Here is a 15,035-nt window from a genome sequence, read left to right as displayed (position 1 = left end):
GACTCTTCACCTGTTCCGTCTGTTTGAATTGACCGAATTTGGCCACAATAGGCCGTGGTCTCCCGGTCCGCGACCGCACGCCCCCCAAGCGATGCACTCTATCGAAATCGATGTTCTTTACGGTGTCCTCCGGCAGCTTCAGGTGGATTTTAATGAAGCTTTTCACCGTTGCCTCTGCGTCCTCTCCGGCAGATTCTGGAATACCAGAAAACACAAGATTATCTCTCATGCTACGGGCTTGTAGATCGATAACGGATTCTTTTACTTTTTTATTTTCAATGTTTAGCTGGGTCACGTTATCGGTGAGAGATTTGACTGACTCCCGTAGCGTGGCATTTTCAGCGGCAAGCGTTTCCACCTGCTGCTGGCTGAATTCCAGGGATTCTCTCAGAGATTTAAATTCCCGGTGTAAAATCTCCACCAGGGACAGCCTCGTATCGAAACTGGACAATCGCTTGTCGATTGACTCCAGGATGTCTGCGATGTCTTTGCCGGCAGGCGATGTTGTACCGGGGGAGTCTGCCGGGCGACATCTCTTCGATGACGGCGTCTCAATTTTGGCCGGGGAAGATGCACCCTGAGCCTTCTTCATTACTAAATCTTGAAAACAGCGGTCGATGTAATCTTGGAGAGCGTCTAAACTCTCCCCGTTGTCATCCAGGGTGTTAAAGATGATAGGACAGATGGTGTTAGTTATATGACAATTGATTAGTATATTTGGTAATACTGAAGCTTGAAAAACCTTTGTTAAACTCTATGCTACTATTTGCTTTTTTTTTCTCCGCCAAAATCTCCGGCGTCTGACGTCACCTACAACATGGGTCGCTTACCTTGTCCGTCACTTCCGTCACTTACCTCTCACTTCCGTCACTTCCTGTCTCTCACAGTTGAAGTGTACTTCTGGTGCAAATTACTGACCTCTGTCATCATTTTAAGTGGGGGAACTTGCACAATCGGTGGCTGACTAAATACTTTTTTGCCCCACTGTATCTGGAATAACCCTGACATATTACAAAACAATAATATGATTAATTTCCCAGAATGGAGTTGTAAAGGAATTAAATACTTAGAACATATATTAGAGGGAACAGAATTTATCCCATTTGACAGACTAGTTACACGGGATCAACAAGAAAAGATTTTTAGAATATCAACAAATTAAATCCATAATAAAAAAGAAATTTAACCTCAGTCAAGTTGAATTACAAACACCACCAAGTGCGGCACATTTCCTTACTCTTAAATCCCCCAAATTATTATCTAAAATATACAGAACACTTTCTAAATTAGATGAATCAATATCCCTTCCTATTGCAAAGTGGGAAGCAGATTTATCAGTCAGTTTAGACCAAAACTTCTGGTCTCAGGTATGCTTAAAAACCTTTAAATTGATTAAAAATCCCAGTCTGCAATTAATACAATACAAAATACTACATAGAGTGCACTATACAGGTCATCGGATGTTCAAGATGGGCTTTACATCTTCCAACAACTGCTCACACTGTCAAGGCAATACACCAGACAATTACATTCACGCTCTTTGGTTCTGTCCACCAGTGCAGAAGTTTTGGCGCGAGGTATGTGAAGACTTATCAAAGTGTCTGAAATGTAACATTCCAACTTCCCCCTTAGTGTGTTTGTTGGGCAGCTTAGATAATGTCACTTCAGAAAAGAATATAGCCCATATGGTTTTCACTGCCCTATGCATAGCCAAGAAAACTGTCCTCATGAACTGGAAAAATAAAAACAATCTTAATTCTAACCAATATAGAAATTATCTATTAGATTACATTAGTCTTGATACAGCCTCTGCCACCACATCAGATCAATTGCTCTGAGCTCCTTTGATCAGCTTCATCACCTAGTGGGGGTGGGGGGTCATAGTTTGGTCCCGCCTTCAATGTTGTGATTGGTGTGGGGGTAGGGACAGGCTTAGGGCGTCGGGGGATGCCCCGGAGGCATCTTCCTTGGGGGGCTCAACCCGGGGTAGCGGTCATGTCTGGTTGGGGGCTCTTTTCTGACGTGTCCTCGTGGCTGCGTGCAGCGGGGCTAGGGGAGGGTCTGTGCTGACGGACGTGGGTTACTGACCTGGTAGCCTGTCTGCCCCTGGGTGGCGCTCCGTCTCTGGATTGGGGCCCTGGTCGGGCCTCGGGGCCTTGGGTCCTGGTTTGTGTGTTGCCGGGGTTGTGGGCGGGTGGGTGCATGGGGGCCCATCCCTGGCGCATGATGCCGCCAGTGCGTCGAGCCACCTGGGGGGCTCTTCAACTGGTGGGGGAGATTGTCACACCTTGCAGGAGCTTTCCTCTCCTCAGGAACTCTCTGCAGGAGGGGGAGATACAGGAGAGGTGGAGGAAGATCTCAGCCTGGGCGTCTATCGTCTCATGTAGTCTGGAAGATGAGTGGATGGGGGGGTGGGTGCAATTTTCTCTGTGGTGGGGTTGGGTGGACTGTCCCGGGCTCTGTGGGGCCGGGGGGCGCTGCTGCGCTGGGCCCCGGTCTGGATGGGCCTGGGCCCCCTTTCCCTGGCGGGTCGCGGAGTATGGGGGTGCCTACTGGGGTCAGCGGGGGAGCTGGCCCCAGGGAGGGGTTACCTACCCCTCCCTTCCTTCCCTCCCCATCTCCAGCTGCCTCCCTCTTCCCGCTCCACCACAACCACCCACACGTGCAGGGCCTTGGAGTAGGGGTATGTCACCAGGGTGCAGAGGAGGCAACCCCCCCCTCTGTCCCCTTCTGGCTGCCTCTGCCTCAATTTTATCCCACAACTTAGACATTCACATTACTCACACTCTCATTACACATACATATAGGATCTTGGGGGTGGGCACGATACACGGAGTCCAAGTTACCATCAGGGTGTACACCCCACCCCTGGCATCGTTGCCCACCTCTCAATTTTAAATACACGTAGACATTGAAGGCTAGCAGGAGGGACTATGCGCTTACCTGCTGCTCTCTGGCAGGTAGCTCCATGCCCTCCTGGGTTTTAATTGCACCTTAGAACACACATGCATCAACACTACAATGAGCAGGTGGAGGGAGGTTTGGAGTCTTCTCTCACCCCCATTCTCTGCGGCCTGCTGGAGCGGGGAGGCTAGGAGGAGTTGGCCGTCCGACTGCGGTCTGGGGTGTGGGGCCTCCCTGCTGCTGCGGAGTCGGGGCGGTCTGCCTCTCCCCACCGCAGGGAAAAGGGTATCACCACCTGGGTCTGGGTGCAGTTCCCCCCTCCAGGGGCAAGGGTACCTAGACCCGGTTCGTAGAGTACGCTTGGGGAGTGTGATCGTGTATACAGCGTCTTTTTATGTCTGTCTCCACGTCGGTTGAGTGTGGAGTAAGTGCATATGAGAGCATGAGGGTGGGAATGGATGTTTGTGTCTGTGTGTGCCTGTATGTCTGTGTCTATACGTCAGGTTGGGTATCAGACACCACCTCTCTGGGGACATCTCAGGCCCTCCAAGGTTTGGAGGCCTATCTCCACCCACCACCACTTCCCCTGCCGGTGGCGGACTCCCTCAGGTGTCGGTGCGTTGGTGGTTCTTTGTGTCTGGGGGTGGGCGTCCGGGTACACACCGGCTCACTCCTTGGCGGCCGCTTGTCGGGGCCTGGGGCCTGGGTCTCGCTCGGGCCACTTCGGAGGTGGGGTGCCCCCGGCCTCTCGGCCTGGGGCTCGGTCACTCAGGCACAGCTGGCTGCCGGCGGAGCTCACGGGCGCGTCACTGCAACTCCCCCTGGCTTCTGCTCCGCGGCTGCTGAGTGAACCCTCATCTGGGACTCTCCTCAGCTCTTACTGGGACAGTGGCGCGGCTGCCCCTCTGTGGGTCTTCCTTGGTCTCTTGTGTTCTGGGGGCCTCTGGATGTCTGGAGTTTTGATCTCCTCCATACCTGCTTCATACCATAGAGGACAGGGCTGTGGCCCCCCCACACTCCCTAGCAGATCATTACATGGAGAAACCTTTGGAATGCAAGCATGCTGATCCACACAGGTATGCACACAGGTGTACACATGGGTATTCACAGACGCGGACTACAGCTTTCTTGGCTGCTGCCTCAAAGCACATTGTGCGCTCTCTATCTTGCATGCTGCACAATATCGTTTATTATTTAGTAACTATTGATATCTACTGCTAGCTAGTTTATTGTGATGGTGCTTTTTTTTCTTATTATGTTGCTCTTTGTTGTTTGCTTTCTCTTCTGTTTTTTTTTTCTCCATACAGGTGACCCAGGTGTTTTGTTTTTTTTGTTTGTTTGTTTTTTTTTCTCTCTTCCCCCCCTTCTCACCGTCTCTTCTCCCCTTTGGTTTTCTTTCTCTCCCTCTCTTTCTTTCATTCTTTCTCCCTGTCCTATCCCACAGTCATGTCTGTCCCGTTTGTAGCAACTGAAAATAAAATAAATTCATAATTATAATAAAGGTCAATCAAATGGACCAATATGGCAAGGCCATGATGATCCACTTGGTAAAATAAATCCGCTTGGCATCTTTCTTGGCCTTAAGACAACAATTCTGATGGCTAAAGATCCAAACGGGACACAAAAACAAAAAAACAAAAAAAAAAAACAAGAGAAGGGTGCTGCCTGACTATACAACACTCCCTTATGGATACTGATCAGGATCAAGCCTTTGATGGGAGGCTCCAGCACCCTTTAGTTTAGTTATTAGCGGGCCGAGTAATTGTGGAAAGACTTTCTTTGTCAAAAGCATCATTGAAAAAGCATCTACTATTATTTCAACCAAAATTGACAATATTGTTTACATCTACTCCTGCTGGCAACCTTTATACAATCAACTTCTTCAGATAAGAAAAATCACCTTTGTGAATGGTATACCGGAGTCTCTGAGTGACGATGTCCTTTTACCTCCGGATAAGAACAACTTGCTCATTATAGACGATGTGATGAATACTGCGTCTGACAGCATAGAAGTTCAAAATGTGTTCACACAATGCGTTCATCATAGGAACTTGAGCTGCATGTGTTTAGTTCAGAATTTGTTTATGCAACAATTTCGTTCAACACTAATTATTTAACTCTGTTTAACAACCCCAGAGATAAATATCAAATTTCAGTTTTAGGTAGACAGATGTTTCCAGGTAATACAAAATACTTCTTAGAAGCTTTTAATGATGCCACATCCACCCCATACGGGTATCTTCTAATCGATTATAAATCTAAGACGCCTGAGTATTTAAGACTCAGAACCAATTTGTTGTCAGATCGTCAAGTTGTTTATATCCCCAAAAAAACGGCTAAAGCGGTAAAAAGGATGTCGTATTCACGGATGCAGAGAAACATTGCACTGTTGGAGTTGTTGTATAAATCCCCACCCAGCGTACGGAGGAATATTATTTGTAATGCAAGCAGGGATTTTATTAATGCTCTGTGTGAGATATCGCTCAATGTTTTGAAAGGTGTTATCCCGCTGACTGATCAACAGTACAGACAACTAAAAAAGAAAAAAAGTAATCAGGCTGGTTGCAGACAAAAAGGTCAAAAGTTTGAAAAAGAGAAGCTCCATCAACCAATCTGGAGGATTCTTGCTACCGTTATTAGGGACTGCCATACCCTTCATCACCAGTCTTATAGCAAATAGGTGAAAATGGAGCACACACAGAAAATGTTTTTGGTCCCGCAGCATCAGTTGGACATGTTAAACCATCAGCAGCAACAACATACAGGCTCCGTCAGACATGTAGAGCAAAACGAGCGAGACAAAGCTATGGTTGAAGTGCTGCAGCTGCAGATTTGGATGTGTATGAGAAGGCTAAAAAGTATTCTGCCATTCTTCAGAGATACCGTTCACTTGTGAAACAAGACATGAGTGAAAAAAATGTGCTAACACTATCTTTGCCTTCTGAAACCAGTCAGGATGCATCTGACCGCCAAAGCAATGTTGGTGGCGACAGACAAAAAGACATGTTTGGGATGAGATTTTGTCCTATATGGCAAAAAGGAGCAGAAAAAATGCAGAGCTTATTTTAACAGCACTCACTCGTGCGTCGGGAGTTTCTTGGAATGATAGGGTGAGATTATTATTGACAACCAGAGAATCAGAGGTTCGCATCTCTATGATTTGATCAAGCAACACGTAGAGCAACAGATGTTTCATGGCCTGCAGGGTGGTCGACATTTCTAAAAACACTCGCCCGCTTAAATGTTCCTCTGTCTGCTTTTCCTAATGCTGAGGTGAGGAGGACTATTAGCCAATATAAAGGCGACACTGGCGACCCGAGTGTGGAAACAAATGGTTTGCACAAGAAGCGGTCACTGAGCGATCAAAGCTTATTTACCACACATAAAAAATCAAGGCAGAGTAGAAGCGGGTGGATCGATTTTTAATGAATTTTAAAATTATGTTTGTGTTTCTTATTCTTTAAAAAAAGATCATTTACCCTCGCATTTGTTTCCCTTTTTATACACTACTACTTATGTGGGGTTTTCTTATTTATGTCTATATTGTTTTGTTAAACAGATGACAGTTTTCCCCTTTTTACTACTTTTTGAACTCTGTGCTGATGTTTAAAGATTTTATTATTACTAAATAATGTTTTTAACAATTAGGTGAAAATAAATATCAGATGAAACGATATTCTCTTCTGTTATCTTTTATTATTTGTTACTTGAATCAGTATCCGCGCTGCACACAATCAAAGTTATTTTCAAAACATGCAGAAACAGGTCTTATTTTGTTAACAAAATGACAAACCATTGCATCGTTACAAACAAGGTTATCACTGTACATATTAATTAGTCTTGAATAAGACGCTCCTTTTTGGACATGATATAGAAAAAACACACAGTGTTGTCCGCAGGTTACCGAAAAGTCCTTCTGAACCTGTCTCCCAGAATACAATATCCGAGCGGTGTTTTTAAAAGAAAAACTTTTATCTCGGGTGAAAACGTATCAGGTGAGTTACCGAAGCTGTCAAAAAAGTGCCCTTGCTTGTCTTTGTGATATAGAACGCCAACCAGTGCTTCCCAGGTAAGTCTGATGGATCTGTACTCACAATGCCCATGCATGGATATCTGATGGGCTTTGTTGGCAGCTGGTCACATGCTAAGACGCCTAGAAGATGAGCCCTGTTACTAATCCTTTTAACAATGCTGGTTAGTTCTATTGTATTCATTTTGAATCTTTAGTAGTCGTCCAGCAGCACTTGTCTCATATTAGATATTTGGATGACTGAATCAAATACAGAGTAACACACCAGGTTCGTTGTTCGGGGTAGCGGATTTCTGAAACGGGTTTCCAGCCTCACGTTCCCTGTTTGAACTAACGATACGTTCCCTGAATGTCCTTCATCAGCTTCCAGATTGAAACAGAATAATGTGTAGCCAAAGTCCTCACATGTTATGGCCAATGGTCTATCCTTTAAATGTCTTCCAGTGGTTTGTATCAGCTGATAAAATTCTCTGGTGTAGTGTTTTCTCTGAAAATTTGGCTGGAATTGTTTGGCCGGATACGACTGTCCATCAGCGTATAAACACATGAATTCTATATCACAGTTTCAAAATTAAATGGATTACGTGTAAAAGAACCAGGATTAGCTTCGTTATCCACGAAGGCGATGATGACAAATTTAGGCAACCTGCCCATAAATAAATTAGTTGATATTCTTGCCCCAGCAGGTGTGGAGAAGGTCTTTAAAGAAACTCTGTCTACAGCATATTTTGCATTTGCATGATGCAGCGCCTTGCCGTGTGCCAGCCTGACACTTGGTGAGACACTGATTCTTTTCAAAAATAAGCTGGCAGAGACGATTTTAACTTTACACGCGGTGTTAGCTCCAGTCATGACAGCAAATTCGTCTTTAGAGCGCACAAATTTCAGTGACAGATCGATTCCATTAAGTAATAATTTTTCTTGAAAAACCAGGTCTGCGTGTACTGGAGCAATCAATTCAACAATACTGCTATTCGCTGTATAAGTACCTCTGGTCACCAGACCCTGGCTCTCCCCTTCTATACATGTATCATTCATGTGCGAGGCTGTGTCTGTACAGAATAAAGCACTGCTGAACTGTGTGTCTAAAGTCTGCTTATTATAATTGATAAGACATTCTATTATGCCTCTGTATGGATACGTGTTGGATGATTGGCTAATCAAGCGATCCCCAAATTTACATCTACCTGACTAAATAAGGTGCAACCTGGATAATTAACAAGTCCCACGTTTGCATCCCTGCCTAAGTTTGTGCCGTCAGCATCTGTGATTCTTACTCGTGTGTAGATACAGGAATCGTTTAGATCCAGGTAATCCTCTCCGGACGATGAGATTTAAACTCGATTGGACCTCCGTCTGTGATTGCAGAAACTGGTGGAATTTCAATAAAGGTCGTTTTCTCTATGGACGTTTGTGTGTATGGGACAGTAAAAAGATCGAGCTCTGTTTTTAGACATTCTCTGATTGGTTGTGTAACAGAGCCATTTAGAAGATGTCACATGCATGGTTCTGGGTCTTTTCACTCCGCGTGGTTGTCTCCGTTTGGTGGCTTTCCTGGCAGGTTTTGTCGTTTTACGCTTTTTATGCGGCGGCGTATCACGCATGCGTGCAGTGGGAGGGGTCTTAGAAGGTTTGGGTGTATACACATACAAGCCGTTGCCATCCTGCTTAGTAGATGTTGGCTTGGTTATGTTGGATATCACATCAGACACTATGCCTGATGCTGCTGTTTTTAGGTGGGGTTTGACTATGCTGACTCCTTTTTTAAACAACGGTACAGCAATTCTAAACAGGCTGCTGAACAAACCTCCCAGACCTGCGCCATATTGCGTGCTGGTCCCAATATAACCATTCAATTCTCCACCAGCCCGATTTAAATAACATCTTACATATTTTGCTTCATCTGTGTTGTAGACAGACATCCTTATTTTTTACAAATGGTGTCTTATGGGTCGGAAGTGGAGTTTGACAAACACCTTCCCGTATAAAAAGGGTATGTGTTGATTTTGGTCGTCTATCAAATCAATTTCTATGTCATCGATTAAGGATTTCGAGACCGGTGTGTAGTGTGGGCTGTCAAATTGAAGAATGGCTCCCCGACGGTCATCGTCTGTTATATTTATTGCTCTTAATAGCTGCGCATGGGCGTCACCCACAAGCTGGTAATCAACGATATCTGCATAAATAAAAATGTTCTATTTTCCGCCGTATACGTCTGCAGGATGTGGTGCGTATGTGTTTTTATAATGAAGTACAAACAGGTCTTCTGATTTGAATCCTAAGATTCCTGCCAATCTCCCTCTAAATGTGAGAACTGTGCCCCGAGGGCCCATAACACTAACATAGTTACTAACTTCACTGTATTGTGTTTTAATGTCGGTGTTATGTTTTAATGTTTTATTATCTGCGCCACAGATGCATAATGCCCCACAGACAGCTCAATCACGGTTATGGACAATGCTCCATCTTTGACTGGATCATAAATTTCCACTCACGAATCTGATTGTGGAAAAGACAAGCATAGTCTTGGGTATTGAAATTCTATAACACCGACCTCATACGGTTCATTTAAAACAATAGGTTTTGCTAGCTTTGTTCTAAAATTAGATTTCTTATTGCCTTGATAAACATGTGCTGAAGCATTCGAGAAGAGGCTCACATAAAAGCCTGCGTTGTTGTTGTTCGTTTTATCCATTCCTTCCTTCCTTCCTCAGTCTTTGTCTAGTGCAGAATGAAAGTATGCAGAGCCGCGGCGTCTCTGTTAATCACACTTCAACGATGTCTTTTTCAGGGATCCATGAATTCAAATGAGAAGGCCAACCGAGCCATTTGACCAGCGCTAACTTTTTTCGGTCCTCTTTTTTTCTGCCAAGTATTTTCTCTATTTGAAACCTTTTGTTTTTGTCAATAGTCACCTGCTGTATCTCAGGTTCATAAAATACACCTTTCACTGCAGCTCCTGTGAGATCCTCCAGTTTGTATACGGGAGGGTCTCTTCCTAAACGCTCCTTTATGGTAAAGTACTCGTCTGTGTAGGTCTGATGGTAACCCTTTCAGAATATGCCTCGTAGTTTAGATATTCTCTCTGTATCGCCCACATTAAATTTAAAAGTCACCGGTTTTGGGGGTTTCATTTTGTACAGGGTGTTAAAGACTGCTTTCTCATTATCTTTGCACACCTCGGTGGGGGTCATTTTGATAGAGCTGTGATAAGACATGTTATAGGACTGTACAAGATCTTGGATCACATTAACATATCTTGGCGAGTTAACTGATGTTAAGTATTTGCACATTTTCCCCTTTAAGGTGCGGTTAAAACGCTCTACCACACATGATTTCATTTCACTAAAGGTTGAAAAATGTGTGATGTTATGCTGCTCCATTAGTTTTTTATATGTTTATTATAAAATTCCTTCCCTAAATCTGTTTGGAGTTTTTCAGGCACACGGCCCTCTCTCAGAATATCACCAAAAGCCTCAGCAACAGCCTGTCCTGTCTTGGTTTCAAGGCACCTAACCCATGCATACTTAGAAAACACATCTATGCATGTCAATAAGTACCTAACATTATCATTATCCGCAGAATATTCACGCATGTCAACCAAATCAGCTTGAAACTGTTTGTCAATCCCGTTAACCAAAACTCTATTTCTGTATCCTTGCATTTCTGTATCCTTGCATTTCTGTATCCTCTATCCTTGCAGGTTTATGAAGAGTATATGTGTCATCTCCTTTTAAAAACGCTCCACGTCAGGTAATGACGGCTTTAAGCCTGTTGCCTCACTGACAGCGATACGGAGCTTCTTTACACTTCCTAAACCCCCTGGGTGTGCAGGGTTGTGATATATTTTTCTCAGCGTGTTTTCCATAATCACTTTGACCAAACACAAATACAAATGACCAGAAAACAGTGTTAGCATACGTTTTTATTTAATTTTCTGTGTAGTGCACAGTAAGGTTTTTATAACAGATGTACATTAAATCTTGTGTCTCCCAGACCAGTAGTTTCCAATCATGTGGAGCAGCGCTGATTTAACTCCGCGGGTGTGATGATTGGTATTTAGCAGGTATCCGACATTCTCATCAGTGGTGCAAACAATGTGCGGCACTGATCTCAGTTCACACAGAAGACGCTCTGCAGTGCTGATGATTTGTGCTTTAGCCTCACTGACACTGTATGAGCAAACAAACAGACGGATGGCCGGGATGAATCGGGGCGTCCGGAGCTTTTCCATCACCTCATCATAGCAGGTCTCGAAGAAAAACACAGGCAGCTCAAACAGGCAACTGTGTTGTAACTGGCTGGGGTGACCGGATTGGCATCCATAACATATCTCCTGCACGTACTCATTCAGTGCCGTCGACAGCAGGTGGAAGGTTGCGAGTTTAATGTTGAGTTCCGTTTCCTCAGACGGGTGTGATCCTGCAGAGTCCTGTGAGCATCCTGGAGAGGGGGGCGGAGTCGGTGGGGTCTGGTGTTAGAGTGAATTGTTAAATGTTTGTCATTTTTATGTTTACCATTTGTACATTGTTTTAACTCTGATGAAAGAAATTCCACTGTCCTTCCCCCCAGATTCTCGAGGATCAAGGTGGGGGGCTGTAGTCTTTTATCACAGACACATCCTTGTGCTTCTTTTGATGTAACCTTCCTGCGTTTATGACCCTTTGGTCAGCAGGAGGTCTGACACACACACACACACACTCTTACAGAAGTTCACACATATACATACAATGCCTTGTCTGGGCGTGGCTTTGTTCTGACGTGTTTTGTGTGAACGGTCTCTCAATAAAAGGCAGCAGGAGGAGGAGGATCTGGAGGTCATTTTCGTGGTGGCCTCCCTTGCGCAAATAAATCGATCGACTGTCTTGTTTTCTTCATGATGAATAAGTCTCTAGAATTCGCGGGGCTTGTGGAAACAGACCCAACATCTGGATTAGCAGTGCTGGAGGGGGAGACTGAGCGGTCCACAACATGGCAGATGTTGTCTGTAGCCACGAGTTGTCCACGATAAAGCATATTGAATGGCCTGTCTAACATTGTTAGAATTCTCCTTTGGGTTAGTTTCATTACTCAATCGGGACATTTATTTGGAAAAAGAAAAAAAAAAAAAAGAATTAAAAAAAAAAATTCTCATAGTTTACATAGTTTACATTTACAATTATCAATACTGAATGTTACGTCCCTCTGCAGCTTCTAATCGTCTCAGTGTTTTCAGCTGGTGCTAATTGGCCACACCTAGTCAGGTGTGGATAAAAGCATACCTGAGGCAAGCTTCCCGGCAGTGCACTAGTCGTTGCCTTGGTGGCACCAGCCATTTTAGCCAACCTGGTTTTCCATTTTAGGATGAAACCTCTTCTCACCCACACTCTGTTATTCATCTCTGTTTTTATGTTGCGGCTTGATATTTGTAAATGTAAACTATGAGGATTTATTTATTTATTTTTAATTCTTTTCTTTTTTTTTTCTTTTTTTTCCCTCTTTTTTTCTTTTTCCAAATAAATGTCCCGATTGAGTAATGAAACTAACCCAAAGGAGAATTCTAACAATATTAGACAGGCCAATATGCTTTATCGTGGACAACTCGTGGCTAAAAACCCACACACACACACCCACACACACACACACACACACACACACAAACCTCTAATCAAACATGAAAACGGATAATCCAGCTGAAGCTTCAGACAGCCGTCAGACAGTGAAACACTTCCATCTGCTGGACTCGAATAACAAAGACGCTGCTTTGACGGGTGAGGGAGTTTCAACAAGTCTGCAACGACTCAAGCATCAAACTACAGAACTATTCTAGCGGACATGGTGCTCTAATGACTGCTTCATTAACGCAGGTCAGAAAGGATCAAACATATCAATAAATTATAAAACACAAAACGTCTCTTATTGCCCAGGGCGCAGGAAGTGAGTGTGTTCCTTATAGCCTATTAAACCTTAGCAGGTTATTTTGATGTGTTACAGATGAAACAGCTATCCAGTAACATTCAGCTACAAAAACGCTTTTTTTTACAGCTTCGCACTCTTACACAAGTTTTATCATCAGTGTCACAATGGCTGCTGCTAAAATTGAGTACAAGATATTTGTTGGCCTGATTAAAAGGTCTTGATGCGTGCTCAATCATCAGGGAAGTAAATCTCCAAAAGTTGATTCTGTTCTTCTGGACGTAGCGTTTTCAGTCAGAGAAACCAGCCGACTGAAGGAACAATGGGCTGGGAGGTCAGTTCCTTAATCATGATTATGCAAATTCTCATGACCATTGATCAACAACCACTGATCAATGAGTACCATTCACAGAGAGTTGGAGAACGGCTGCAATCACAGCATTGTAAGATGGTGACAGATGTACCCTTAGGCCCCCTCCTTGATTCAGAGAGGGTCTTTCCCTTTTCACGTAAATGGCCTCCTTGACTCCGCCCTCAAACCAGCGTTCATTGCAGTTATTGTTGACAATCACATTGTATCGTGTAACCATCCAGCTCACATATTCAATGTAAATGATTTGTTGAACTCAAGACATGATGAATGTTCCTGCATTAAAACACATCCAGCCTAGTGTTCTCACTCTCCCTAAATGGATCTGTTACATTAGTGATATATGGGAGTTGTGTTTCAGTCTTTTCCACATGAGGACATTTACATTTAGTTTTTGCTTTACTGATGAGTGGCTGGTTAACCTGCAGTGGTTGAAGTATGTGTCGGTCGTCTGGAAGAGTAGGTGTAGAAGACGTCTTTAATGAATGTAATGCTCTGAAGGTGTCAGTGATTACTGTGAATTCATTATAAAAGTGGATTTCAGTGAATAAAGTGAATAAAGACAGGCCCTCATGGTGAAGCTCAGGTGTCCATAAAGTGTAACAGGAGAGCTTTGTCATACTTTCAGATATTTTACATGAGCCAGTCTTTCAAAAATTACATAAATAAATAATTCATTCATTAATCCACAGGAAACACAATGCTCATATCTGAAAGTAAACTCTGATATATATCCCCGACTAGAGTTACTACTAAATAAAGGATCGCCCCAAAATGACTAAATATATAAAGACACTCTCCAGAAGAAGTTAAAGGGATTTTATTTATTGTACAAGCAATATCTTCATAAGAATTACAAATTCTGCAGACATATTACCTTCTTACTGAACCTGAACAACTCACACACAGACGTGTCTGCTGCTTATCTTTGTTCAAACATGATGTTTTATCTTCTCTTCAAAACACATTACTCATCTTTCTGGCATCGTGTTACATGAAAACACCTGCATTCTACCTGTGTCATTGTACCACAAAGACAATGATTGCAACACAGTGCTTGCAAAATAGAAGAAATAAGACGACCAGCAAATACATAAAAGATGGTAAAAGTGATTCCATCTTTGTGTCTCCTCCCATTGTTTCCCCAGTCTGTCTAGTTCCCATATTCCCAGGACACCGCTGGACAACAAGTGGGTATTCCAAGACTGAGAGACAGCCAGAGTTGGCAAAAGATCAGACATTCTCCACTTAAGTAGAAGTAAAAATACTATTGTTCCAGTGAAAGTTAAAGTACTGATTCAACTTCATTACTCAGCTAAAGCAAAAAAGTACAGGCTCGAAGCGCTTACAGAGAAAAGCAGACAACAGAATACAACAGAATGCTGATGGCGGCAGTAACACACACTTGGAGGAGAGGCTCCAGCCGTCCATTCCAGCCCTATCCCTAACATTAACTCTAACCATAACTTTAACCTTAACCCTTCAGGTCTTGTTTTACAAAGCGATTCATGATTAGAACAAAAAACACATTTACACATACCGATGATTTGTCACATGGCATCGTTACCTGTTGGGATGAGAACGTGTTGTTTCCAGAGCACCACAAATTGGGGTGTCTGTAGCTCAGGTAGAGCAGGAAACCTACTAATCAGAAAGTTGCTGGTTCAATCCCCGCCTGCTCCAGCCTGCATGCCAAATATCCTTGGGCAAGATGCTAACCCCAAGTTGCTCTCCGATGCATCCATCGGGAGGATGAATGCGTATTAATGTTAGATAGAAAGCACTTACAGAGAAAAAGCATAGAAAAAAGTGAGTGCATGAATGAGGCAAGGTGTA

The 15,035-nt window shown here is 43.6% G+C and overlaps 1 protein-coding gene and 1 pseudogene across 1 annotated transcript in view; one reads left to right on the top strand and one right to left on the bottom strand.

Annotated features, from left to right (window-relative positions):
• LOC146672785 (protein NLRC3-like) overlaps window positions 1–15,035 on the bottom strand; it is a 203,600-nt gene that overhangs the window by 134,056 nt on the left and 54,509 nt on the right. The window lies entirely within an intron of this gene.
• The window catches only part of LOC146672787 (uncharacterized), a 46,099-nt pseudogene that overhangs the window by 5,884 nt on the left and 25,180 nt on the right, over window positions 1–15,035 (top strand).

Source organism: Rhamphochromis longiceps, linkage group LG3, assembly GCF_057381845.1.
Source record: "Rhamphochromis longiceps isolate RC_006_pf linkage group LG3, R_longiceps_female_GT1.1, whole genome shotgun sequence".
Taxonomy (NCBI): Eukaryota; Metazoa; Chordata; class Actinopteri; order Cichliformes; family Cichlidae; genus Rhamphochromis; species Rhamphochromis longiceps.
The sequence above is the reverse complement of the archived record's forward strand: the minus strand, read 5'-3'. Positions and strand labels throughout refer to the sequence as shown.